The sequence below is a fragment of the Balaenoptera borealis genome (genome assembly GCF_965194805.1).
Source record: "Balaenoptera borealis genome assembly, chromosome: 15".
Taxonomy (NCBI): Eukaryota; Metazoa; Chordata; class Mammalia; order Artiodactyla; family Balaenopteridae; genus Balaenoptera; species Balaenoptera borealis.
This window is the reverse complement of record NC_138871.1, coordinates 90,977,511-91,003,961: the sequence shown is the minus strand read 5'-3', so window position 1 is coordinate 91,003,961 and position 26,451 is coordinate 90,977,511. Positions and strand designations below refer to the sequence as shown.

At 48.6% G+C, this 26,451-nt stretch overlaps 1 protein-coding gene across 16 annotated transcripts in view; it reads right to left on the bottom strand.

Annotated features, from left to right (window-relative positions):
• MYT1L (myelin transcription factor 1 like) overlaps window positions 1-26,451 on the bottom strand; it is a 417,355-nt gene that overhangs the window by 146,403 nt on the left and 244,501 nt on the right. For all 16 annotated transcript variants that reach the window (XM_082357086.1, XM_082357077.1, XM_082357080.1 and 13 more), the window contains one exon: window positions 5,445-5,601. The gene's annotated coding sequence lies outside the window, so the exon portion shown is untranslated. The remainder of the gene's footprint in view (window positions 1-5,444; window positions 5,602-26,451) is intronic.

The window sequence follows — 26,451 nt, the reverse complement described above, 5'->3', positions numbered from 1 at the left end:
AAAGTATAGAATGAATATTCAGAAAAGACAGGCTGAAGATGGTTTCAGGACGCCTCACAGGGTCCTCACAGTGACTCTGGCTTCCGCCTGGAAGCAACACCACGTGGTGGGTCAAGATTACAAAGTACAGGACGTTCAGAGGGTTGGTCAGTGACTTGGGCCAAGGTCAGGCAACTAGAAAAGACAGCGGAGCTGGAGGTCATGGCCGAGTCCCACGCTCAAGCGCTTGACCACCACCATCTGCCCCCAACTTCAGGGCTGCGAGGCCACTTCCCGGGTGTCCTGGGCTTCTCCCTGCCCACCCCCGCCCCAGCGAGTTTAACCTGTTCCTCTCACGGGCCCTCCTGCTCCCCTTCGGCTCAGGCCCCCCACCCGACCTGCTGACTTTGGTGACGGTCCCATCTCTCCTTCGCTGTGCAACTTCTCCAGCAGTGGCCTTTCTCCCAGCCACCGGAGGACATCACTTCTGGAACCTGCTTCCGAGGTCAATGGCGCCTGTTTCCTGACTACCCAAAGCCGATCTGTCTCATCCCTCAACAGACACTCACGCTACCGCCCCCTTTCCCTGGATCACTGGCTCCCGGTCCCCGGCTCCGTCCAGTCCCTCAGGTCCACACACGCCCAGAGCAAAGGTGTCCACTGCCCCACTGCCACGGCTCAAGCCAGCGTCTCTAGTCCTGACCTCTCGTTTCAGCCTCGAGCCCACTCTCTGGCTGCTTCCAAGGTATGGTCATCTCACAGCAAATTCATCTGAGAACCAGCCTCATACGTTTCTGTTCAGTGCAGGGCCCTCCCCGAAGCACGGCTTCTTCCTGTTGTGCTGCAATTACTGCTCTGACTTCTGTCCTCCTCCGCATCATGTACATTTCTTCATTAGAGGTTTGTTTCTCTGCACCATGGTCAGAAGGCATTCCTGCCTTGTTTTGTAAGGTCTTGGGAGGAGGGAGCCTGTGAAAGCCTAGAATCGGTCCACTATTTCTCAGTGGTTGTTTACGGATCAAAGGAAGGGGTCATTCTTTCAGTCTGAAACCTTAAGATCATATTTGGCCTTTTCCTAGTCTTCATTTCTCCATCAAGTCATTTATCACGTTCCACTCTTTGCCATTGTATTTTTTTTTCCCACTTCTTTCCATCTCCCTGGATACCGCACCTGTTTAAGTCCTTACCTTTTAAGACCGACTCACTGCCATCCTCTCCTAGAGGCCTGTCCCCTTGTCAACCTGTTACATGCACAGCCCTGATGCTACCCTATTTCCATCATGGAATTCTCTGGCTTAGGAACCCAGAAAAGTTCCCGTTGACTTCCTTAAGTCTGAGCAACAATGCCTGCCTTCCTTTTCTTTATCTCTTCTATATTACTGCGTTGAAAAAAATCAAAAGAAGTGCAGCGACACATCAACTCTGCGGTGGGGATACAGCAACAGCTATAGTCTCTTCATCCAACTTCCTCATCCCAAGATTACTAACCTTCTCTCTACTCTGAAAACATAATGAATAGATAGAGCAGCTTTCCCTTCGTATGTTTATTGTTTATAAAAGCCGGCTCCATTATGCACAAACTTTTCTGTGCGTTGCTATTTTTCACTTATTAAAAATCACAGCTATCTCACCAGGTCAATGCCTATGGCTTACACTCAATTTTTTTTTTAACTGAAATATAGTTGACTTACAATGTTGTGTTAATTTCTGCTGTATAGCAAAGTGATTCAGTTATGCATATATATATTTACAGTTTCTCTTTTTTTTAATAGTCTTTTCCTTTATGGTTTATCATAGGATACTGAATATAGTTCCCTGTGCTATGCAGTAGGACCTGGGTGTTTATCCATCGTATATATAATAACTTACCTCTGCTCACCCCAACCTCCCACTCCATCCCTCCCCCAACTCCCCCCACTACCCTTGGCAACCACAAGTCTGCTCTCTATGTCCGTGATTTTGTTTCTGTTTTATAGATAGGTTCATTTGTGTCGTATTTTAGATTTCACATGTAAGTGATAGCATGTGATATTTGTCTTTGTCTGGCTTACTTCACTTAGTATGATAATCTCTAGGCCCATCCATGTTGCTGCAAATGACATTATTTCATTCTTTTTTATGGCTAATATTCCATTGTATATATGTACCTCATCTCTTTTATCCATTCCTCTGTTGATGGACATTTAGGTTGTTTCCATGTCTTGGCTACTGTGAATAGTGCTGCTATGAACATAGGGGTGAATGTATCTTTTTTAATTATGGTTTTGTCCAGATATAAGCCCAGGAGTGGGACTGTGGGATCATGTGGTGACTCTATTTTTAGTTTTCTGAGGAAACTCCATACCGTTTCCACAGTGGCTACACCAACTTACGTTCCCACCAACAGTGTAGGAGGGTTCCCTTTTCTCCATACCCTGTCCAGCATCTGTTATTTGTAGACTATTTAATGATGGCCATTCTGACTGCTATGAGGTGGTACCTCACTGTAGTTTTGATTTGCATTTCTCTAGTATTTAGCAATGTTGAGCATCTTTTCATGTGCTTATTGACTATCTGTATGCCTTCTTTGAAGAAATGTCTGTTTAGGTATTCTGCCTATTTTTGGATTGGGTTGTTTGTTTTTTGGTTGTTGAGTTGTATGAGATGTTCTGTTTGTATATTTTGGAAATTAAGCCCTTGTCAGTGACATTGTTTGCAAATATTTTCTCCCATTCTGTAGGTTGTCTTTTCGTATTTTTTTTTTATGGTTTCCTTTGCTATGCAAAAGCTTGTAAGTTTGATTAGGTCCCATTTGTTTATTTTTGTTTTTATCTCTATTGCCTCAGGAAACTGACCTAAGAAAACATTGGTACAATTTATGTCAGAGAATGTTTTGCCTATGCTCTCTTCTAGGAATTTTATGGTGTCATGTCTTATGTTTAAGTCTTTAAGCCATTCTGAGTTTATTTTTGTTACACTGATTTTTTGAATGGCTACATAATATTCTGCAGCCAAAAATTTATCCAACCATCTCTGTAAATTCCCTTACTAATGGATAGTTAGGTTGTTGTATTTCATTTATTTGTTTTATTCCACTATAAAAAGGTGCAATAAATATCACACACATCTTTGTACACATTTCCATAATATGGTTTTCTTAAAAGATATTGTCAGTACTGTCAGAAAATGTAAAAATCCATGCACTCGTTAGTAAAGTATGATTATGCCCATTATCTAAGTGCTTATCTCCAATGGATCCCACCAGTCTGTTATTTTTACTGAGTGAAGTTACCTGTCACATGGTTGCTTACATTTTTCCTTCTCCAACCAAGAATGAGGGTCAGTATTTTCCAGCTTCAGCCTCCTAAGTTTCCCCTGCTGGGAAGTTCTTATTCTCACCCTTTGCCTATTTTTCTTCTTCGAAAAATTTTCACATCAATTCATAATAGCTCTTTGTATGTTTAAGGTGTTAACCCCTTTGCCCACCTTATCTGTTGCAAGTATTTTCTTTTTTTCCCTTGCTAGTGGTGTTTTTCCCAAATAGAAGCACACAATGCAGGCCATCCCACAGTCATCTGGACAGAGTCCCAGCGCTCTATGGCCGGCGTGCCTTCCCCACTCAGCCCCGTCTCCTGAGGTGCTCAGCCTGCCCACCAGTGGACCCCGGTCTCCTTGGCTTTCTCCGGGCTCAGCCCCTCATGACCTCGGTGGGCACAGGCTGCTCCCGCCTGGCATGTCTGGCCCACTTCTGGGGTCTGTTCTCTATCCTCGGCTGTGTGTTTGTGACCCGGCCAAGAAAGATGCCCCCTTGTCTAATTAACACCTGCCTCAGCCAGACAGGGCCCTCGGGTGGGAGTGAAAAAGAAGAGAGAGACAACACATCCCTTTCTGACAGTGACAAAACCACAAATGTGATGAGAAAACTGCTTTGAACAAATAGTTAATAATGTTCTATATTCACAAGCAGATCTATAAGTCTGCTTCTGAGACTATATATCTGGTCTATATTCAGTATTTTCCAACTTTCTTCCCAGTTTAAATTTTGATGAAGTGGCACAAAAAATAAAATTCCAAGATTCAAATATGTTATGACATTGTAACAATTAATAAAAATGTTCATTTATATAAAGATTTGAAACTATCCGAGTGATTTTCTAGTTTATAAAATTGTTTAAAATCCAGTTTTTATAAAATTATTTTACTCTTTTTTTTGGGGGGAACACTACTAAATGAATAAAGAACAGAAAAATTAGAGAAGCTTATGTCTACAAGTGATAGGAACTGTAATCTGTGAACTAAGTTTGTGTTCAGGGGAGACGAAATACACAATTCACTGAAAATTTCCAGAAATTAAAATATCTTGGAAATTATTGAATAGGCAACATATATGAATTTTAGAGAGAAAGGGCTGGGCTTGGCATTTAGTTTCTCCCACTTACTGCACATTTTCACCCTTCAAGACTCAGTTTGATCATCTGTACAAACTACGCAGTGAGAGGAGTGTCTTCCTGCGAGCTCAGCGCGGGGGTCGGAGGGTGTGAAAACTCAGGATTGCCCTGGGGCTCTTTAAACTGTGGAGTGCCGTGCCCACGTAAGGAGGGTCGTTGTGTCCTGACTAGTCCTGTGACTTCACGTGTCCATCTCAGATGGAGGAACACACCAGACGAGACGCACCCCTCCCCTCAAGGAGCTTTCAGAGATTGAAGTAAACATACCCGCAAAAGAAAAGTCACCCAAATGGTAGGAAGAGAAGCTAAAGAAACAGCACATAACAGAAAGTGAGAGAAAGCTCTAGAAGGATGTAGGGGGGAAGGAGTATTGAGTTGGGACCCCAGGGTGTGAGGGGGCACTGCGTGCAGTCCGCTGTTCTGACACTGACCACACTGGGAAGTGGTCGGGCGGCCGCGGGTCAGTGTGGGGAAGTTTCATCCCTGGGATGGTGGGATGCGGGGCTGGATGACCCCTCTGACCCCTGATGTGGCCTGGGCTTGGTCCCAGGAGACCGGTGGTGGATTTCTGAGACAAGTCCCAGGAGAAGGGCGGGACCACAGGCCGGAGGCCCACAGATCCTGCAGTGGACAGGCCACGAAGGGGGCCCCTCCAGGCCTGGCCTCACAGGCCCAGGGGTGAGACAAGAGCTCGGGGAGGGTCAAAGGGAGCTTCTCTCTCTTTTCTAAACCCCTGGGATAGGGTTGGTCAGCCCATGGGGGGCAGGGGTGGTAGATACGTAAAGAGGAGAAGACGAGGATGAAACAAAGGCCTTGAAGAGGAGGACGTGGAGACATTTCGGGGCGGGACGAGGGCACCTGGGGGAAAGGGGCCGCGGAGGTGGGGGAGCGGGCGGCCGTCGTGATCACGGAAGGATGCAGTTTGCCGACAACGCTCTAGACCAGACATCTGAGCCGTCAGCGGTCCACGCACGCGCAGTGCACGGCCTCCCCATGGACCACTCGCGGCCGGTGGGGCGGGGTCGGGGGGGGGGTTACCTTGCAGGAAGTCTTCTCTCCTAGGAACGGAGGCAGCGTGACTCCGTGGGCAGGACACAGGCCCAGAGTCAAGTTCTCTCTAAGTTCTAATCCGGGTCCTCCCCAGCCTGTGACTGTGGCGAAGTCACTTAATTTCTCTGTGCCTCGATTTCTCCATCTGCAAAACAGGGACCACAGGGTAAACCACCTAATGATTTCATGACGACACCAGGAAGCAGGGTGAATAGAGAACATGCCCTCGGCAGTGACCACGGACCCTCCAGCTTCCCCCAGGGACCGCGTCTTCTGTCCTACCCACATACAACGGTGCCCTTGAGAATTAGTCTCCTGGACTCGGGGCTGCTGCTTTGTCTCCGAGTTCCCTGGGTTCCATCGGGAAGACTTGTTGCCTGCCAGCCAAGTCAGCCGTGCAGACTGTGGAACCTTCTGCCCTACCTGAGGCCGTTCTAGAACTCTTGGTCCAGGGGGACCAGCATCCCTCCAGGCTGGTCTCCATAACGTTTGCGGAGCTAGATGACTTTACAACACCTTATCCAGTATGTTATTTATCCATCAACCGAACTATGCTGACTTTCTGAATGAAGAAACTGACAGAGAGGTTGAGATATTTGCTCAAAGCTACCCAGCTAGTCAGCGGGAGAGTCATAAGGGAAACTGCACCCTCTTCTTCCCAAATCTAGGACTTTTCCCAATGCAGCTGGGCTGTTCACACACCCCTACCAGGAGAACCGGAGGGGCTGAGACCCAGGGCCAGGAATCTGAGTCCCAGAGTCCTGCACGAGCTTTTGAGTGGTGACTTTGGGGGCTGTTCCCCCAGCAGTTGCTGTGGATATTCATTCACATGGGTTCATTCATTCCAAAGGGTCCAGTGCCTCTTGCGCATGTGGTTTTCTGGAATGAAAACCTCTGGGCACTGACATTTCGGATAACCAGCTTATCACAGACAACCGGCAAAATGCTCAGGTATGACATCAACTTTCTTTGTAATTCCTCATTTGAACTACAGGAAACTAGATAGCTGAGTCGAATAAGAAAGAGCGGGAGTCATTTGGGTCATTGTCCTTGGAACTCAGCCATCCTTCCTGTTACCTGGGAACCAGCTGCCCTGTCTACTCCCATTCACACTTAGGGCTGAGCTGTAAATCCTTTCCTTGAACACTTAATCTTCCCAAGGCCTGATTTGATCCACACCGACAAGGACTAAGAGTTTGCTCATGTGTGTCTTGCTAGGAACACAAGGACATAGACCACAGAAGATTTAAACTCATAAATTCCCAGAAAGAGAAAGGAATTAGACCAGATTTGTCTTTCTGCTTTTCAAGTTTGCCATTTAGAACAAAGAATGTCTCCCCACCTCCTCCTTGGGATTTAATAACTTCCCCTAAATTTTCCCACTTCAGCTGTCTCAGGGCTCAGCCCTCGGGTCCTCGTGACTCTGGAGCAGCCAAACCACCTGCCTTGTCTTAGGTGCTGCACCCAGGGGCTGGTTAATACAGCTTTGTTGATAGGAAGACAAAGAAAAGAACAAGAAAGGAAGGGAGAGACAGAGAGAAAAAACAAGACAGTGCTCCTGTGGACCCGCTCAGGAGGAATTTTTGATCTAATTGAGCGTATTGTTACACAAGTGACCCAACCAGCCAGTAAAATGTTTAATGGTTAAAAAATTTGGAATCACATGGACTTGGGTCACAAAAGCACTATCACTTACTACCTCATAACCTGAGCTGGTTGTTTATAAGCATTAATTTCCTAGAATTTTTCAATATCTAAAGTAGATAATATACAAGAAGCATCTAGCTAACCGTAAATGCTCAGTAAATGGTAGTATGTTGATATATTATTATCACTGTAAATCTATTTATTAATATGCCTCCATAATATCTCTGAGTTTCAGTTTCTCACTTATAACCGTGATGATGTAGACAGCTCCCTAAATAGGGACGCCTTTAATTAACTCAACCACTATTTACTGAGGGCTCGCCTGCCTGCACTCAGCTAGACTTGGGTGACTCGGTAGGTATGAAACAAGATAGGTAAGACATCACTACATAAGTTCAAAGGAAGAATAAAAGAAAGAGTAGCTCAGAGTTAGGATCAACAGAGTTGCAACCTTAAATATGCAAAAAATAATTTTTGGGGGGCGTAAAGAAAAAGAGAAAGGATGAAAGAGCAGAAAGAAAAAAAACAAAAAACAGTACGTTTGGGTAAAACAGAAATTCCATACCCATCACTAAATTTATCAAAGAAACCCCAATAATTGAGACAATACAACATAATCTACTAAAACACAAATTAATACAGGTTAATACATTGACAACACGCTCAGTTTTGATATTGTGACATATGTAGATGCTGGCCTTTTAAAATAAATTATTTTATAAAACTATAGCTATAAAAAGCACTTTTTAAACAGCAAATATTCAACTCAGTGTGAATAATATTATCCAGAAATATACATATAAATAGCTCATAATATTTAAAAATTAAACAATTAAATTATATATGAATGAATGACAAGCAAACTGTTAATTATGGTTCAACTCCTGATCTCAGCATAAATTAAATTAGATTTGAGATTCCTATTTACTACAGTTGCCACATAAACCTGCAGCGCACTCGTCTCTGGGTTTTGTGTTTTGGTGACAACGAAGTTGTGTTAGACCACGTCCCTTACAAAACCCGTGGGAGAGCAGGGGGTGATGATGCCACAGAGCGAAGTGTCCCCTGAAAGCTGCACATCGACATTATTTAATCAGAGGACGGCTTCCGGTGACTCGGAGCAGAGTACTTAGTGCACGAAGACAGAGGTTCCCTCCCTGGGCAGCACAGGGATGGGCCAGGTCCCACCCACAGCCCAGCAGCTGGGGGGGTCAGGCACCCTGCCAGGTGGTTCCAGGGTTCAGAACCGAGCTGAACCCCTCTTCTTTGGGACCCAGTCCGTTTCTTTTTCAATGGCAGAAATTCCCTCTGGGAAATTTATTTTAAGAAATCAAGGTCTCAGACCTATTATTATTTTTTTTATTTGCTTTTGAAAAAAGTGCATTACAAGTATCTGTATTGAGAGGCTGAAGGCAAGAGAGACTGCTGGGTGTTGAAGGAGCCCAGCGGGCCTCACACGGCTTTGTGTGCCCCTCCTCCCCCTAGGTGCAGGGCACAGGGGCTGTTTATTTTCCAGGCCCCAAAACGGTCTCTTCCCTGAGCGTCTCCTCTACTTTGTTGACACTCAGCCCAGGCATTCTTCCCAGAATGAGAACCTGCAGGAAAGTTTCCCTCTGAGATCTTGCATGTCAGGAAATGTCTTTATTTGGCTCTCAGGCAGGACTGCCTAAGTGTAAATTGCTTCCCCAAGACTAGAAGGCCAGGCTTCCAGCGTGGCCTCCGCCGCTGAGGCCAGTCTGATGCCACTTCTCATCAGAAGCAGTTCTCCCTCTCCCTCGCCCTCACCCTGGGCTTGTGCGTCTCTGCGGGAATCTCTTCTCCATGCTTACTGCTCAGCACCCAGTGCACACACGACCTGAAGCGTGCTCGTCGCTGAGAAGTTGTTTCTCCCTTCTTTGATAACTTCTCCCTTTTTATTTTCTTTACTGTGTGTTTTTTTTAAAAAAATGTCTACCAAATGGATTTGTGTTGTCTAAATGTATCCTACTGATAAGTTGATCCTATTGAGCTTGGCTTTTTTTTTTTTTTTTTCATTCTTTCTGTTTCTTCTCTATCTTTTGGAAGGTTTTTTCAAATTTATCTTTGAGTTCTTCAATTGTATTTTAAAATTTCAAGAATCCTACTTTATATGCCCAAATTGGTTTTTATCACAGTTATACATTTGCATTTATTTTGGTGATTATTTGTCTTTACAAGAGGTTTAAGACCAGGCCTCTGGTGGACCATTTCTCTCCCTTTGACTCAGTCCCTGTCATCCTCTGGGAGAAGCTGAGGGGCACCCCAACCCCCAGGCTGGCTCAGGTGCCCTCCTCGTGCTCCTATGGCATCTTGTGTTTCTTTTTATCCCAAAATTTATTTATTCACCCATCCCATTCATGTCTTCTCTTTTGTACCTTTTCTTATTTCAGACAGAAAGCGCATTATTACATGGTACTATAACAGTTTGCTTTCTCTTCTATTTGAAGTGGTGCAAAAACCCTCCTTTCATATTTTGGGTATTTACAGCATAAAACAGAGAATGTGCCATGGTCAGGCCCATTCCGGCTGGAGTCCTGACTGGATTCTCCTATTCCTCCCACCTCTATGGCTGCTTCTCTGTATGGAAGGTGCCAGCAGGGAAGACGTACAGGCAGCAGGAAATCAAGAAACACCGTTTTCCTGTCCAGCTCTTCAGATCTAGGTGAAGACATTCAGAATGGAACGGGGGGCTCAAGGTGACCCAAGAAGTTATGAGTCAGGAAAGCTGGAGGCTGGCTTTCTCTTGGGAGGTTCTGCTCAGCTGTGCAGAAGCCGTGTTGGGTCAGGTGGAGGTGTTAAATGTTGTCTGCTAGACCAGGGCCTGACGCTGCTCAGGGCAGCATTTCAGGGTGAAAGCCATGACGGTGTCACAGGCATGTCTTGCCTCTCTACGTACAGATTCATTACCCTGGGTCAAGTCCTGGTACCTCTTGGAGTCTTCAGGAAGGTCAGGATGGAGTTGGTCCAATGATGTAATGATGCTCCTGCAGTAAAACTTCCCCATCAATAGAAATACCCAATAATGGCTCAGATATCCCTTCTAGGAATGAGGTACCATAGAAAGAACAAGGATCGTATCCCAGCTCTGCTATCTATGAGCTTTGTAACCTTTAAGACTCAGAAGATATACCCACAGCTAACATCGCACAAAACAAAGCAGAACTCACACTTTCCAATTTCAAAATGTACTACAAAAAATAGTAATCAACATAATGTGGTACTAGCATAAGGATAGACCTATAGACAAATTGAATAGAATTGTGAGTCCAGAAATAAACTCATACATCTTTGTCAACTGATTTTTACAAGGGTGCCAAGACCATTTAAAGGGGAAAGGATAGCCTTTCCAACAAATGGTGCTGAGACAACTGGACATCCCCACGCAAAAGAATGAATTTGAATCCCTGTCTCACACCATGTAACAAAATGAACTCAAATTGGATCAAAGACCCACATGTAAGAGATAAAACTATAAAGAACTTAGAAGAAAACCTAAGAGTAAATCTTCATGACCTTGGATTTGGCAAATGATTCTCAGATATAACACCAAAAATACAAGCAACTACAGCAACAACAAAATAGATAGATTGGACTTCATCAAAATTAAAAAAAAATCTTTTGTGTTAAAAATACACCATTTAGAAAGTGAAAAAGACAACCCATGGAATGGGAAAACATATTTGCAAAGCATGTATCTGATAAGGGACTTGTATCCAGAATATATAAAGAACTCTTATAACTCTGTAATAAAAAAAGACAATTCAATTAAAAATGGGCAAAGAATCTGAATAAACATTTCTCCAAAGAAGATATACAAATAGCAGTAAGCACATGACAAGACACTCCTTGACATAATTAATCATCAGAGAATTGCAAAGCAATACCACAATGAGATACCACTTGATACCCATGAGGATGGATAGAATCAGAAAGTCAGGTAATAACAAGTGTTGGGGAAAACGCGGAGAAATCAGAACGCTCACACACAAGTGGTGGAAATGCAAATGGTGCAGGCATGTCAGAAAACAATCAGGCAGATCCTCAGATGATTAGTCAAAAAGTTACTGTATGACCCAATAATCCCACTCTTAGGTAAGAAACGAACAAGTACACACAAAAACTCGTACAAGTATGTACACAGCAGCATTATTCATGATATTCAAAAATATGGAATCAATTTAAATTTCCATCAGCTGATGAATGGATAAATAAAATGTGGTCTCCTCATATAATGGAATATTGATCAGTCATAAACAGGAACAACACACGCTACAACTTGGATGGGCCTCAAGCACGTTATGCTGAGTGTAAGAACCAGGTAGATAAAGATCACATATTACCTGATTCCATGTGTATGCTATGTCCCAGATCGGGAGGTTTATGGAGACAGAACGTAGATTAGTAGTTTCCTAGGACGAGAGGGTAGGGTGGGAAGTGGGGCGGGAAAGCTGAAGTCTATGGGGTCACTTTTCAAAGTGATGGAAATGTTCTAAAATTGACTGTGGTGACAATTGCACTTATCTGTGAATACACGAAAACCCACTGAATTGCGCACTTTAAATGGGTGAATTGTGTGGTAGGTGAATTATATCTTAATAAAGTTGTTAAAAATATTCATAAGACACCCCGGGCAACTCTCAGGAGTTACCAGTGAACCAGCCGGACCTTCTGGGCCACCAGGGAGCAGACCCCATGCCTGCCTCCGTGCCTGGGACAGGATGCTCTTGGGCGCAGGGGCATTTTCTCCCTGGGTTTAAGGTGTGAGGCTTCCCTTGTATGATTCTGGGGGATCCCCATTACCAACCCTCTCCTCCCAGCTAACATGACTGCTTCTCAGATAGCACCTGATAGTGGATCTGACGTCGCCGACCAACAAATTGGATTCTGACTCTGCCAGCCCTGCTAGGGAGTAAGCAGATCGGACTCCCCCTGAGGCCCGGGGAAGGGCTGTGTTGGGCCCAGCTCACAGCTGGCTGTGGCGAAGCCGGCCAGGACCTCGGCCTCAGGGCCGCCAGCCCGCACACACGCTGAGCGGGGAGGTGCTCAGGTGACGCTGCCTTCCGAGACCTGGCGTGTCTGTGACTTGGGCTGACCAGCCGGCCACCTGCAGGGGGCCCAGCGTCAGCTCCTGGGAGCGTCCTGCCGCACTTTGGAAGCAGGCTGCCCTCCCGCTGCAGCTTGATTGTTCTCACGAAGGGGAGAGGACGCTCACGAGAAAGGTGAGATCTCAGTTCCCGGGGTGGCTCCGGGCGGGTGACCGAACCGTGTCAACACGAAATGCCCCTGCAGTGTTTGCAGTATCCTCACGGCCCCTCCCTGGTGCGCGGTGGTGTAGGCCCCCCACGTAGACCGTCTGGTTGACCAGTATGAGCTGAAGGCATCACCATGGCAGCATCTGACCAAGACACTGGACGCTGCATCTCTTCTCTAGGCGCCAGATTTACCTGGTAAGTAACTAACTGCTGGGGAGGCCTGGATCCCTCCCAGTCGGCCGCCCTGCTCTCTGACAGCAAGTGCGGTGCATCCTAACTGCTGCTATTTCATTCTTCACCAGGGCGCGGGACGTGCAGGAATCCTGTTTGCCTCCCGAGCGGTTGGGAGAGTTGAGTTGCTTTCTATCTAGCGGCAAAGTGGGGATTTAATATTTTAATAATCAGCCCATGTCCTCCTGAGCCACCTTTCGTGGGAGACCTCCAATTTCATTCCTTACCTACAGTCACTTAATTAATCCCCACACAGCACATGCACGGGGCCACCGAGTGACCCCTCTTCGCAGCTGAAGGGGCCCTGGGAAGGTGAGTCGTCCTGGAGGGTGTGCAGCTCTGCAGGGCCCAGGGGAGCCTGGATGGGGTGGGGAGCGGGGAGGCTGTCGCTGGGCCTGTGGAGGTCCCGTCCCTCCTGCGCCGGGGGAGCAGGGCCTCCCGTCCCTCCTGCGCCGGGGGGAGCAGGGCCTCGCGTCCCTCCTGCGCCGGGGGAGCAGGGCCTCGCGTCCCTCCTGCGCCGGGGGGACCAGGGCCTCGCGTCCCTCCTGCGCCGGGGGGGCAGGGCCTCGCGTCCCTCCTGCGCCGGGGGGACCAGGGCCTCGCGTCCCTCCTGCGCCGGGGGGAGGGCAGGGCCTCGCGTCCCTCCTGCGCCGGGGGGACCAGGGCCTCGCGTCCCTCCTGCGCCGGGGGGGGCAGGGCCTCGCGTCCCTCCTGCGCCGGGGGGACCAGGGCCTCGCGTCCCTCCTGCGCCGGGGGGGGCAGGGCCTCGCGTCCCTCCTGCGCCGGGGGGACCAGGGCCTCGCGTCCCTCCTGCGCCGGGGGGACCAGGGCCTCGCGTCCCTCCTGCGCCGGGGGGAGCAGGGCCTCGCGTCCCTCCTGCGCCGGGGGGAGGGCAGGGCCTCGCGTCCCTCCTGCGCCGGGGGGGCAGGGCCTCGCGTCCCTCCTGCGCTGGGGGAGCAGGGCCTCTAATTGTGGGCCCGTCACAGAAGGGACATCTGTCCGTTTGTGACGTGGGTGCTGACAGCCTGGAGGTCAGCCAGGTGAAGGACGGATACAGATGGGGCGCAGGTAGGTGGAAGGGAAGCCAGTGGGCGGGCGGACAGGACACGCTGGGTGCGGAGAGAGGGCTGGGGCCGGAGGGGTCAGGGAGGGAGATACTGCCCACGCGGACCCGGGGGAAGGAGATCCGCCTGGAAGCTCGTGCGGGAGGAGGTGGAGGAGCACGGGGCAGAGTCTGCGCTGCAGGGGGAGCTGGGCGGGGCGGGTGCAAGGGCTCCCGACACTGAAGGAGGGGATTTGGGCTAATTCCTCTCACGTACGCTGGCCTGCTTGCCCTGGAGCAGCGCAGACTGCAACCCAAGAGTATGTTGTGGGTGATATTGCTGATCCTAACGTAAGATGCAAGTTATCGAGTTGGGCTGGGCCTTGCATACTTCGGAATCAAGAAAGGACGTGGCCTCCTGGGTACGCGGATCACAAATGTGCCGACGTGGATTTACCAAGGGCGCCAGGGTCCTCAAACACTGTGATTCTACAGGGGTGTGTGTGAAGGCCTTAACGAGAGACTTAATTCGGGGTTCAGTCATAATGATGCAAAACTAAAAGGTGTGCAGCACTTGGGAGGTTCACGAGAGCTTTCACAGGCATCTGTTTGGCCCCTGCAAGAAACCCAGGCATTGGAGGTGGCTGTTGTCCCGTCACCTTCAGGGATCCAGAGCCGGGAGAAGCGGGGCCACTGCCCCGGCAGCAGCTGGGTGACCTGGGAAGGACCCCGCCCTCTCTGCACCTGCACCTTCTCAAGGGCAAAGCAGGAGCCCGTCGGACCAGCTGTTACAGTGTCTGGTGCTCAGAGCACCGTACGGCTACTGTGCTTCCTGTGCGCTCAGGAGGCTTCAACGTTATTCTAGAGAGAGAAAAACCACACGGAGGAGGAAGGAACAAGGGAGGGAGTGGCTGGGAGGAAACTTCCAGCTAACAGGTGTGGCATCTACTGTGCGCTGGGTCCCGGGCCCCTCCTTCCTGACATTTAACCACCCCTTCCTCTCAACAGTCCTGTGAAGTAGCGTCCTTAGCCTCTCCTGCAGATGACACTTCGCCCGGACGAGGCTTGAGCAGCCCCACTGGGGTCCCAGCATCCACGCAGCATCCACTGCAATCGGATGATGCCAGAATGAAAGAAAGAATTACAGAAACGGACAAAAGGCTGGTAGCGTGGAGAGACATGCACCACATCCTTCGAGGAAAGGCCAACTTAGAAAGCAGCATTTACATTGATTGTGGTTCAGATGAAGCCTGGTAAGGATTAAGTGACTTGATCCTTCAGCAGTTAGGTGCGGAGCCCGCGTCCGAGTCAGGTGTCTGTCGGGTGCTGGGGACACAGCAGGGACATTGCTCAGGGGACCCAGAGCCAAGGCAGGAGAGATAGTCCAATCCTGGGTGTGCGGGATGTCGGGGGGAGGGGGCTGGGGAGGGCAGGGGCGGCCCCTGGGGTAGGCTGGGCAGGAGGGCTCTCCGGGAGCTTGGACAGACAAGCAGGGAACTTCTTCCTCCTGCCTCTGAAGCCCTGACACAAGCCTGTTGGGAATTTAGGACGAGGACGAGCAGGACACCCCCTCCAGGGCCCCGCAGATGCAGGGGCTGTCTGCATCCTACAGGGCACCTAACGGGGCAATTCCTTGGGGGCACAGGATAGAAATAAGGGGAATCCAGCGCCTCCCCTAGTGTGGCCCCTTCAGCTGCTGATGGGCAAGGCAGCTTCCAGGGGAGGTGGGGGACATGTGTGAAGGCAGAGTTTAAAAGGCAATAAAAGAAAGTAATACTTAGAATCAGGAAAGAGAAGCTGGCCTGCTGGATGAGAAGAGCAAAATAATAATGTAGAATGCACACATATATACATACACACACACACCTATATTTATTTACGTGATATGAGACCATGAAGCCACATAGGACCAACCATTATACGTGGCCAAAGTGTGTGATTCCCTGACCTGTCAATCTCAGCTCTGTCATTCTGACGCTTATCAGCCAGGTTACATCCAATTAAAGCAGACCCTGATTGTCTTGGTATGGATTTCACTACACAGATGGCAATTAAAAAACATCTACATGCTTAAATTACGATTTAAAGGAGGTGGTGATAATTGAGTCCACAGGCCCCCAGCAGCTGTGCCGCCTTCCATTTCGAGCAGCCGCAGCAGTGAGGGGGGGGGTCACCTGGGACTTCGAGCTGAGCCGGTGTCTCAGGAGGGAGACCAGCGGGTTATTGTTTAGTTCCGAGGCCTCCAGGACTCAGCTCTGAGTCACCTTGGGGAGCAGGCCTCAGCCTTCTCATCGACCAGCTGAGCCCCGGCTCCCCGAGCACACCTGACGCAGACGGTCCTCTTTCTCCTACTCACTCTCCACCTTCTCTGCGCCGCACACGTCATGCAGGAGAGCGGAAAACGGAGAACAGCCTAATTCCCAGCAACACGGAAGGTGACGGGGTTCCTCGTTCATCCACTTCCCAGAGTGAGGGGGGGAGACTGTCGATTTTTGTCAAACAGCCTTGGGTTCTGCCTTGACCCAGCTGCCAGCCAGTTCTTCGGTCTGTTGACCCAACTGCTCTGAGTCCCAGGTTCCCTTCATGATGTGGGCTAATTCCTGCCCGTTAGGTGGTGGGAAACTTAAATGAGGTAATGGCTCAGATGCCCAGCACAGAACCAGTGCCCAATCACTGCAAGCCTTTCTCCCCACGGAAAAGAATCGTAGCACTGTTTGAAGTGCTTACGATGCAATTTTGAAATAAATATTAGGTTGCAAAAGTACAGGTATAATATGCTCCTAACCAAAAACACCATGGAAATGAACAAATACTGGCAAGAAATAAGTACACATGTTGATAATACCTGTGATGGGGTGGGGTGGGGGGGATGGGATTTTGGAACACGTCCTTTTTAGCCACCAGACTTTCCCTCCCGTCTCAGGCCCTTCCAGGGAGACAAACGTGTTTATTAGCTTTGCTTGTATCTGCTGTAACATGCTTATCTAAACACACACACACGAACACACAATTTACCTAGACACGGTCAGCCGTACCAAATATGTAAATGCGTACAACTACTCATTTTTAAACATAAATTCGATCACATCTTACACATTCTTCTACAAAGTTTTTTTTTTCCAGTTACAGTTGGAAACATTTCCATGTGTGTGTAATAAGTTATACTTCAAATTTCATGATGGGTGGTCATTATTCCATAATATGGCTATGCACAATTCATGAAACTATCACATGTCCTGATATAAGTTCAGATTGCTTCCTGTTTTTCACTAAAAGATGCTGGTGCTCTAATAAACCTTCTTGTCTGGTCTCCTCCTCAGGCACATGGACTGACATTTCTCAACATTTAAAAACTGAACAGATACCAGCAAGCTGCCCTTCGAAGTGGCCGAATCCATTCACAACCAGTAAACGACATTTCCAGCACGTTTGCAGTAGCTTGTGTTACCAAACTTCGCTTGTTTCACAGGTGACTTGAGTCCGAGCTGACTGCCATTCCTCTCTCCTCTTCTGTGATTTAGTTGATTGTTTCCTTTACCTTTTTGATTATGTCTTTATACGTCTTCCGAATATTTATGTTTTTTGTGTTATACACGCAGCAAATACTTCTCCCCAGGTTATCACTGGCCTTTTGCTCGGTTTGTGCCTGTTTTAGACGTTGACAGGGTTACACTCAGTCTTTCCTCGCGTAACTTCTACTTTTCATGCTGCATTAAGACGGCTCTTCCGACTCTGAGTGAAAGACTTACCCCAGGATGTTTTCCTAAATCCTCCCCGACCACAAGCAGCTCAAGTCCGTTTGAGGATGTGCCTGGTCCCAGGGACCACTGCAGCCTGGAGCAGCCGCCCTGGGACCGTGACGCCCCTGCTTGCGAGCCCTTGAGCTGTCTGCCTGGTGCGGCAGTAACACTGCGAGTTCTGAGCAAAGGTGGGAAACGGGCAAAGGGGTGACACCCGGGAGGGAAGTGGCCGGCGTCTCGGGCAGCAAGAGGGCTCTTTGCAGGTAGGGAATCCTCTTCTCTAGGGGGTGAGTGCGGTCAAACCTGAGGGAAGAGGTAGCTGGTTGAGGACGGAGGGGGAGGGGGCACAGGCCCAGGGAGAGAAAGACGTTGGGGTTAAAGGGACAAAAGAGGCAGGGCAGGTCCTCCCGGCTCCTGATGCCACAGAACAGGTCTCGTTTCTGTGCTGAGCGTGGCAGGAGGTCGGAATTCAAAGAGGGGGCACGTGATCCAGTTAAGCTCTGAACAGGCCCTTCATGCCTGGTCCTCGGTGCCCCACCTGGGAATCAGAGTGCGGCCCAGAGCAGCCCGGGTCCCTCCTCTTGGCAAACAGGCCGTTCCCCACAGGTCTGACACCTGCTGATACTTAGACCATGCAGGGACCGGCGATATGGCTTGTACTTGTGTCTTTGATGGTGTCCATATCCTGAGACCCTGCCGTGACCAAGCTCCGTCTTCGTGCAGTAGAGCGCCAGCCACCAAACTGTACTTCCAGAAACTTCTGAGAGTCAGCAGATGCGGGCTGGGCTCCCCACCTCAGGGCTTAGGGTTGCAGGGCAGACAGCCCCGCAGGTGTCCCAACTTCACTCACACACTTTGCACAGTGCTTTGGTTGTAAACGGAGCAACCTCTGAATATTGGCTGCACAGGGCTTGACTTTGCCACGAAACCCCACAGCACAGCTCTACTGAGAACACACAGGGCCCCTCCAAGTCGGGGGAGGCCTTTGCAGGGTATGAGCTGGGATTCCTCTATCTCCAAACAGGTGAGAGCCCCTGTCTCACGCCGCGAGCTCTGACACCCACCTCCAAGTGGTCTGAAACTACAGTGTCAGCTCTAGGTTGGTTAATATCCTCTTTATTTGATGCAAAAGTAGTTTTTCTTTGTCACACTCAGAGTTCCATAGCATTAATTTAAACTAATTTTTTATAAGAAGAAATGCAAATTCAACCAGGTGAAAGGTGACAGAAGTTGTAGTAGGAGATACGTCAATCTTTCCTTTCCCTCTTGAGAATCTCTGGGGAATCAGAGCTTCTGTGGGGTCAGAACCAGATGCAATGTGTTGATGAATAAGGTCAACCTTCATCCTTACTTATCCATCCAAAACTACCATTTTTCAGCCCGCAAGCTGACATGGCCACATCGGTCAAATGTGATAGAAGATGGACCATCCACTCATGCGTGACCAAATCATGCCAGGGATGTTTCATCTTAAAGTACGACTGCCGCTGAGAACTGGCAGCACGTCTGAGGGGCTAGAGCAGCCAGTGTGGTCCACGGCCAGGGCTCACTGCCGCGACCAAGGACTGGGCAGACTTCCCCACCATCTGGAAGAGAACACAGCCTCCACAGCCGTTGTAAGACCAGCTTCCTGTGCTGTGAAAGCAGTGCCACCATCGTTCCTGTAAATGTTGTTTCACTCAACCTAATTGTTAGGGTTGAGTTGTGTCTTGAAAAGTCATAGGTTGAAGTCCTAACCCCCAGACCTCAGAATGTGACCTTATTTGTAACCCGAGCCATTGCAGATTAAATAAAGGAGGGTGAGGTCATACAGAATAGGGTGGGCCCTCATCCAGTATCGCTGGTGTTCTTATAAAAAGGGGAACTTGGGATGCAGCGACACAGGCAGGGAGAGTGCCTTGTGACCGTTATTCAGGGGTCGGGTGATGCTTCTACAAGCCAAGGATGCTGAAGATCGCCAGCAAACCCCCAGGGACTGGGGGAGGGGCCCAGGACACGAACTCCCCATGGCTCGAAAGGAGCCAGCCCTCCCCACACTGGGGTCTCGGGCGTGAGTCCATCCTCCAGACTGTGAGACAGTGATCTTGTTATTTAAGCCCAGTGCTGTCAAAGCAGCTGAGCAAATGCACGAATCTCATTGCTCTGCCCTCTCAGAGGCTCTGCCCCTGGCCAGCCTGGGGGGTAAAGTGTTTACGACATTGGGATCCAGGCAAGAAGGCTCTGACCCTCCTCACTCCATTCCTGGCTCTTACTTCAAAGCCACTGCTGACAATCCCTTTGGGGGTTGTTTATCTGGAGGGAGCTGAATGTCAAGGGTCAGAGCCACATCCAACCATGAGGCCCGTCACCCTGGTTCCACCTTCCAGGATGAGGGGCATTTGGGGAAAATTTCAAATTGCCCTTTTCCCTTCAGATCAGGGCCCAGAAACTGTCCAGTTGTCTCTGTGGAAAAGCGGGATGTGACAAGTGAATAGTAAATCTTGGAATATCATTTTTTATCTTTGTTTTCCACATTTCCTCGTATGTCAGTCCAAGCCTTCCCCATGACAGGAATGAGGATTTAAGATCACTGTAGCTGGAACCCCAAATTAAGATGAATCAGTCAATGCTCAGGTATTGTGACCTCTGCAGCAAATCCTTGAGTGTCAGAAGGAAGGACGGAGGAAGAAGGGGTCACGGTGTGGAGAGGGAAGTGGGGCACAGGTGCAGGTCACCGGAGGCTGGGGGGAGAAGGGCAGCAGGGGGACCTTGCAGGGAAGCACAGGGCAGGGGCCGAGGCACTTCTGTGGCCCCGGCCATGCTCTGTGGAGCTGCCCAACCTGGGACGCCAGCTGCTTCCGCGAGAGGGGCTGAACCACACCCGAGCATCCTGGGCGGCCCGTCATGTTCTCAGCTGTGCACAGGCTGCCAATAAAAAGAGGGGCGTTTCACCCAGGGCTGCCAGGGACTGCCTAAGGGTTTTCCATGCCCTGAGGTCTGTTTGTGCTCTAGGGCCTGGCTGACTTCCATGCAAAATTATGGGACAATTTACCTGTTTTTCACCAGTTCTGGCACTTGTATAAAGCCCTCTCCAGTGGAGGGTGGTACTTAACACCCTCAAGGTGTGGGAGGGAGTTCCCAGCACCTGCTCAGGGGACCTGGTGAAGGCGAGACACTTACACCTTCACCATCTGGTAAAGGGCCGGGCAGAGTGGGGTGTCCGGCCCCGAAGACACAGGTTTTCTTTTGTTCTTTCTCTGGACAGCAGAGCAGCGAGTAGTTGGGTGGAATGGAAGCTGAGAGAGTTCCTAGTGGGTCTTCCCTCCTTCTCGGAGGTTCTAGGACCGTCTGGTCTCTGACGCAGAGGAGCGCCCAGACTCACGGTAACTGATGCTTTCAACCACAAACATCAGAATCAACATGGAATGTATTTCCTGAGCTGAGACCTTCCTTTGAAGAGAATTGTAAAACCCTGATAAGATTAAACATGATTTACTGCCTTAGGTGTCAGGGCAAACGTCTTATCGCCAGCTTGCTGTCCTTATATCTGGAAAACTTGGACTCTCTTCTGAGAAGATATTTTACATTGATTTAAAAATATTTGCCTCAAAACAAAAGCCACTTTCAAATAATTCTGAAATTTTTGATCTTGACTGTAATCTCAGCATTAACATATTGTATCTCCCGTCTGTTCTTCCTGAGATGATCTTCTTAAACCCAGCAAATCCAGGGATCTTTCTCAGGCAGCACTGGACATCATGGGTCCTCTTACTGGTCTAGAAACCCCTTCTTTCTGTGGCTGATGCAATTCACGTCTTAATTTTCAAGCTGCTCTTCCTACCCCCAAATTAAGACCTTCCCAAGATTCTGTTCCTGAGCCTCTAGTCTCATTCTTGGCAGTTTCGTTCACGGCAGGAATTTAACCTTTACCTCTAATTAAACAACTCAGGAAGTTTTACTTCCGAGCCTGTTCTTCCACCACGTTTCGCCTGAATTTCAAGCGTCTGCCCCATCCCCCCACCCAGACATCCAGGGGCTCCTCAGACTTAGTTTCTTTCTCTGCCAACCAGCCATTCTGACTCCCAGGCCCTTCTACACCATCTGGACCTTCTCAGTCACCCTTCCTTGAGCAGAAAACCACCGTTTACTCGCTTCTTGCCCCCATTCGAATTTTCAATCGGTTGCAAGGCTTTGAAGCCTTTCTGTCTTAGCTCTGAGAGGACCCTGACGTTCCCCCTTTGGCTTCTAGCTGTTCCCACTGCAGCCCCCTGAGCCTGGGCTGCACCGTCTCGGCGCTGGACTACCTCATCAGCTTCTAGAGTCTAAACTATCCTGTGTGCCTTGTTGGTTTTCACATTGGAAAATTTTTGTCTTTTAAATCTTATGCAGAAACCCCACGTACAAGGTGCATGGAAGGTCCGACACTCTGGATGAAGCGGGGTGAGGGGCACAGGGTTTACTGGCTCTCTAAGTGGGGCTTAGCAGAGCACAGCTGAGCAGCCCCTACTGCTTAGAATCCTGGGGTGTTTCCCCCAACCCGACAGTTACACGGAGCATTCCCCCTCCGGAGATCCGAGTTCCAGCTCCATTGCAGTGCTGCCTACGGAGCTGCGAGGTCCTGGAACTTGAGAGCTGTATTGCATTTACCCAGCACAGTGTTTCACAGCGAAAAGCACCCAGTGGTATTTACTGAGTTGAAACCAACTTAAAAACCAGCAAATGTAGGAAACATGTAGGCTGATTTCTATATAAAAGAAAGCACAGATAAGTTGGAAGATCACCAGTGTGATTTTTCTCATCAACAGGAATAGTCTGGGGGAATTGTGAGATCCTTTGAGAAAAGCTATTGGATTGTTTTCGACGGGGACATAAATATGCTGCAGTCGTCCTGAGCTGGCAGTGCTCAGGTCTCCCTGGTGACCTAACCTGTGAGGATGTTGACAGCCACTTCACTCACCTACGGGCTGCAGTGGGGCATTAGCATGCATTTACATAAATTTACATATAACATTCTGTCACCCCCAGCTCCCAAACCTGCATACTGGATACATTTTTTAAAAAGGTAGTGTGACCTATGGCAATTATATTCAAACCTGATATTCAGAACAAGATACACGAAGCAAAACAAAAATCTAAACCAATCAATTACATGCCTGATTAGGACAAAGACAGGCAGAGCTTCAGGGAGAAATAGAGGAGTGGGGGGCTGGGGGGCGGTGTCTTCTCACACCCTGGGTGTTAAAGCAGGGGGGCAGCACACAGGCCCTCGTGCTCAGACACCTAGTGGGCACCACGGTGAGCTAGGCTGTGCGTTAGGCTTTAATGTCTGAGTTCCAGTCTCACGGACAGAACCAAACCACGCAGGGGTCTCGCCCCTACCATCCCCACCATGCACACCCTTGGTCACTCGGAGTCGGCATTTCTCCAGGCTCCCTGCAGGGGACAGTTAGATCACCTCTGTTCCCTCTGTTGTTCTCCTGACCAGGTCTGAGGAGGGTTGGGTGGGTTTCTGGGGGCCTGCTAATCATGGATGTCAGCCTTTCCTGACCCGCGGCCGGTAGGTGTGGGGACCTCTGGGTCCCCCTGGTGGCCTCTGTACCGTCCCTGCTGCTGGGGCAGTGTGGTGTTGGCTGTCCCCTGCTCACCCACCCACCCAGTGCCCTCATTCCCCCCGAGCTCTGCTGCTGGCTGAGCCCTGTGGGAGGGCGCTGAGGAAGCCCACTCCCTGCGCCCTTAGGAAGGGCAGAATCAGCCTTTGTGAGTTTACGCTGGGATGGTGAGTGCTTTTCACTGAGCACGAATGGTCAAGCCATGACCAGCCGAGCAAAGAGGACAAAGACCCTGGAGGGGGGGAGGGGGTGAAGCACACCCACACGTTATATGCAAACTTCCCCTTGTCATCGCTGGAAGAAGGTCAAAAACTCGGTTGGTAGAAAGTACAGAAGTTATTGTACATGACAGCTAGCAGAACATTTTTATATTTGTATGGAGGACGTACTAAGTAGACTTCTGTGAACTGAGTCAACTTGTAAAATAGTATCGTTAAGATTATATAACAAGAAGTAGCTGTCAAATATGAGTTGACTATGTTAGTATATTAGGAATACAAGTTAAGAAAGAATGAGATGTACAGGAGAGGTTTGAAATAATCACCAGCGACACTGTTTAGAAACTTAGTGTGGCAAAACCAGCAAAGTGTCCAAACTCGCCAACCCAGCGCTCCCGTTAGCTGTGACGACGGCAAAGTAGGCGACGTCGCTGACTGTCACTGCGGAGCTGATACGGTCAGGCTGAGAAGTGGTGTCCGTGCTCAGAAAGCTGCCTGAAGGAGGCAGCTAAGTGGACGGTTAGTCTAGAGCTTAGGAACCACAGCAAATGTGAAAACTGAAGACGGGGCTAGTGGCATGATGGCTTTTGCTCGCTTCCTCACAGCCGGTCTCATCATCTGATGGGACTGAGTCTCTATCATAGTTGGGGTCCTAACACTGGGCTAGTTAAGAAAACCCTTTCCTAAGAATCCACTGCGATGCTCAGCCCATAGCAGAGCTTCCTCTCGGAGAACGAGAAGAACGAGACCGCTGGTCTGGCAGGGAGGTGAGCCCGGTGTGTGAGCCCATCCAGGCCCTGCGGGGCGCCGGGGTCTAGAGGGGCAGGTGCCCCATAAGGAGCGTGGGCTTCATACCTGCGTGACCGCTGGCAGCTGAAAATTTATGGGGCAGAATCGAAGGGACTGAGTGACAGGGCCAGTAGCTCCAATCACTGTGAAGGTCAGAAAGTGATGAACGGAAAGGGAGGCTGTAAATCTGTGATGAAAGGGAGGCCATGTGAAGAGCAGGAAGAGAAACGGAAGGTCAGGCAGGACCACGGAAATGGCAGATTTTATCCAAGGTCTACACTTTAGAGAACTTTTTGTAATGGAAGGAATATTTTGTGTGTAGTTTAAAAAAGCTAGCATCATGGCTCCAAAATATGCTCTTGGAAGGCATGTGGTGTAACACAAAGACAAGATTTTGTCTGGAGACACGGCCGCTAACCTTGAGTTTGCTAAGAAACCTTCTTTCTTTCCTTGCTTGGCTCTTACTGGAGCCCAGGCCAGCTACCACGGACACAGGGCAAAGCACCTAAGCCTTCAAGGATCCTGCAGTCTAACGGGAGGTAAAACCCAAACCGTTAATTAACCCAGAAGAGGAGCACCTGAGCCAGAATAATGGGGCGTGTGTGTAAGGACACCCCTGAGAGGAGGGTGATTAAATGGGTTCTTTTTGAGTAAGTCCCTCTGAGCCTCAGTTTCCTTATCTGTAAAATGCAATCCTAGAACTGATGTTTTTTAAAGTCTTTTTCAATGCTAATATTCTAGAATATTTGAAAAAGCTTCTAGGTGTTCAATAACTCAGAGCGAAGGACCCTGTTCTAAACGTACCAAAAAGAGAAAGGTGATTTTTTACAGACCTGTAATTACCCAAGTCAGCCGTTTCCACTTTAGACTAAAGTGACAGTAAATTACATGAATGCCTGGCTGACAGATGTGTGTCCACGCCCATGTCACATGTATGTGCACGGATGCACAGATGTGCTCGTGGGTACACACACGCAAATGTGTTACAGATTCACTTAACTGGTTCTCCATGCTTCGTATGATTTGGAGTTGGAATTACCTTCATGTGCATAAAATAATCTAGGTTCTATTTCATTAAAAAGAAATCTAATAAATTATCTTCAAAACTCCCAACTGAAGAAGTTGCATCTAATTTAGAAAATTACTGGCCTCTGACAATTGTTCTTGTGTCAATATGTATTGACCAAACACATATTTCTGGGTGTAAGACTAGAGAAAAGTAAATACACACAGTCTCACCGTGACTTACTAATTGCTTATCTAACATTTAACCATGCTTATTTGCATATTTCATAAGGTTTTTGAGGTACTCACTTCTTCCCTTCTAAGGCAAGGGTACCAAGAACAAATTATCTTCTGGTGGAGTGCCAGTTACAGCAACAATTAGCTCACGTACAGTTTAGCATGTCTTAAAGTATCCAGATTCATATTTTGTTTCTAACACCTTTGATCCTTACTTATCATGTGTTCACTTGCTCATCCGTGTGTTTTTTACTCTCTAAATACAAAAGGAATGCCTGCTAGTTGCCAGGCTTTGTTCCCGATGTTAAAGATTCATGAAAATGAATAAGAGGAAGCAACTGGCTTAACTATAATTTAAACAAATATGCCAATTTAAGATATTTTCTTCTCAGCTTTATTAGAAAGTTATTTGTAAGCTGGATGTATATCCTTAGACATTATGCAGGAGTTACAAATGTAGGTTTCCTCCAAAGTATATTGAGGTAAAAGTTCATGAACTTGTAATAATGTCCCTGAAAGTATACTGGAAGTTAATGGGAAACCATGGCACAGTCTGAACCAGTATGATTTATATATCATTTTAGTTATATATTCGGCCGGCCTTAAGCTATGTCTCTGTTTCAACTTCTAACCAGAGGGACTATACAGCTGGGTGCTTATGGATGCTTATGGGACCAACGTTTTCACTTTTCGAACCTGAATCAGATTTATAGCATCTCTATTGAATTCTGACAGAAGCATTAGTTTCTAGTGTCTCACGTTGTGAGGATGTAGCTATTTCTCAAATACTTTGGTTTTGTATTAAGTGTTTGTAGGACTGACTTTTCGAAATAATGGACCTTTCATCCCCAGCTCCAATAAACAGTGTGGCTACTAATTTCCAACAAACGAGCCTCTAGCTTTACAAGTGGATTTTATGTTTCCATGGCTTTTAGAGACGTGGGCCGTCAGCGTCACTGAGCTCCAGGGCGCCGCGGGCCTGTGGGATTACCCTCACGATGCCTTCAGAGCTGGGATGCAAATGCTGAAGAGAAGCAGCGGCAGACGCAGGAGGGGAGGCCCTGGGGGCGGGGGGCACTCAGGACTGAGTCGAATCGGATCCAATTAATCACCTTTTTAAAAACCGCTAGGAAAAGGTGGGGGAGTCAGATTCGGTGACTCTTCCAGGGTGCAGTGGCCGCTACAGAAAGCAGAGCCCTGTATCCCTCTCATTCCCTCTGTCCCAGGG